We start from the raw sequence: 1593 nt of genomic DNA on the forward strand, positions 1-1593 counted from the left end.
CTACAACTGGGCGGAAACACAAGACAGTGACCCTGCCGTCGGGCTGGTGAAGGAGATGCTGACTCGGCCAGAGGCTCGCCTTGACCCAGACGCTCCGGAGGAAGCCAAGCAACTGTGGGCTGAGAAGAGTCGACTGTTCCTTTACAAGGGGAAGTTGTGCCGCAGAATGGTTAACTCCCGGACGCATGAACTAATCTGGCAAGTAGTGGTGCCACGAAGAGACGCAGCCATGGTGATGGAGGCATACCACGACGGGGCTGGACACTTCGGATGGAAGAAGCTGGAGTTCCTGCTGCGCGAGCGGTTCCACTGGGTAGGCATGAGGGGAACCATCGAGAGGTGGTGCAGAGACTGTGGCCCGTGCAACCTAAGAAGGAAGGACTGTGCCAGCCAGAAGACTCCCCTGCAGTCCATCGTCACCCGGCAGCCGTTGGAACTGGTAGCCTTGGATCATGTAAAACTGACCCCAAGCAGAAGTGGCTACGTCTACGCACTAACCATCGTGGATCACTACTCCCGGTTCTTGGTTGTCGTCCCCGTCAAGGACTTAACAGCTCGAACAGCAGCGACAGCCTTCCAGCAGCATTTCTGCCGTCCACACGGGTACCCGGACCAAGTGTTGACAGACCAGGGACCTGCCTTTGAAGCGGAGGTCTTCCAAGAATTCTGCACTCTGTATGGCTGCCGGAAGATAAGGACGACACCCTATCATCCGCAAACTAATGGACTTTGTGAAAAAATGAACCAGGTGGTAATGGATCTTCTGAAAACGTTGCCCCTGGAAGAACGCGGTCTGTGGCCTGAGAAGCTGCCCGATCTGGTGGACCTATACAACCACATCCCGGTAGGTTCCACCAACTGTACCCCGGCTTACCTAATGAGGGCGAGACCTGGTAAGTTACCTGTTGACCTGGAAATGGGAGTCCTGACACCCGAGGACACTTCACCAGAAGCAGACTGGGACACAGAGAGGCAGCAGCAGTACCGGAGAGTACAGGAGAGCGTGGAGCGAAGTCTCTGTCAGGCTAGGGAAAGACAAGAGAAAACTTACAACCAGTATGCTCCCGCTGTTCCCCTGGTACCCGGAGAGCAGGTCTTGAAGAGAAAAAGACGGCTCCACAAGTTGGACGACCAGTGGGAGAAGGACCCGTACACCGTACTGCCCTCAAGCCACGACAACCCAAAGGTCTGTACCATCAGTAAAGACGGAGGGGAAACCACAACCATTGTATCCCGGGATCACCTGAAGAAGCGTCCCGAACAGCTACGGAACCCTGAAGAGGAACAAGAAGACCCTCGACCCGTAGAGGAAAGGGAAGACATGGTTAGTACTGTGCTCGGAGACTTCCCTCGGTCTTGGACTCAAGTCAATGGCGCAGTTGTGGTACCCGTACTCACCTTCCTCCAACCAGCATCCCAAGCACCTACGGAGCAACAGGTAGAGCTGGAAGAGCAGCCGGTCCAGGAGGCAGAAGACTCCACACAAGCAGAACAGGAGGATCAACCCTCTGCTTATAGTGAGCCTGCCGTACCCCTAGTGAGCCAAAGAGCCGGTAGACAGCTGCCCAGTTTACCCTTGACAGCTCCTACACC

The sequence above is a fragment of the Phyllobates terribilis genome, unplaced genomic scaffold (assembly GCF_046119375.1).
Source record: "Phyllobates terribilis strain yellow unplaced genomic scaffold, ASM4611937v1 Scaffold_859__1_contigs__length_599566, whole genome shotgun sequence".
Lineage (NCBI taxonomy): Eukaryota > Metazoa > Chordata > Amphibia > Anura > Dendrobatidae > Phyllobates > Phyllobates terribilis.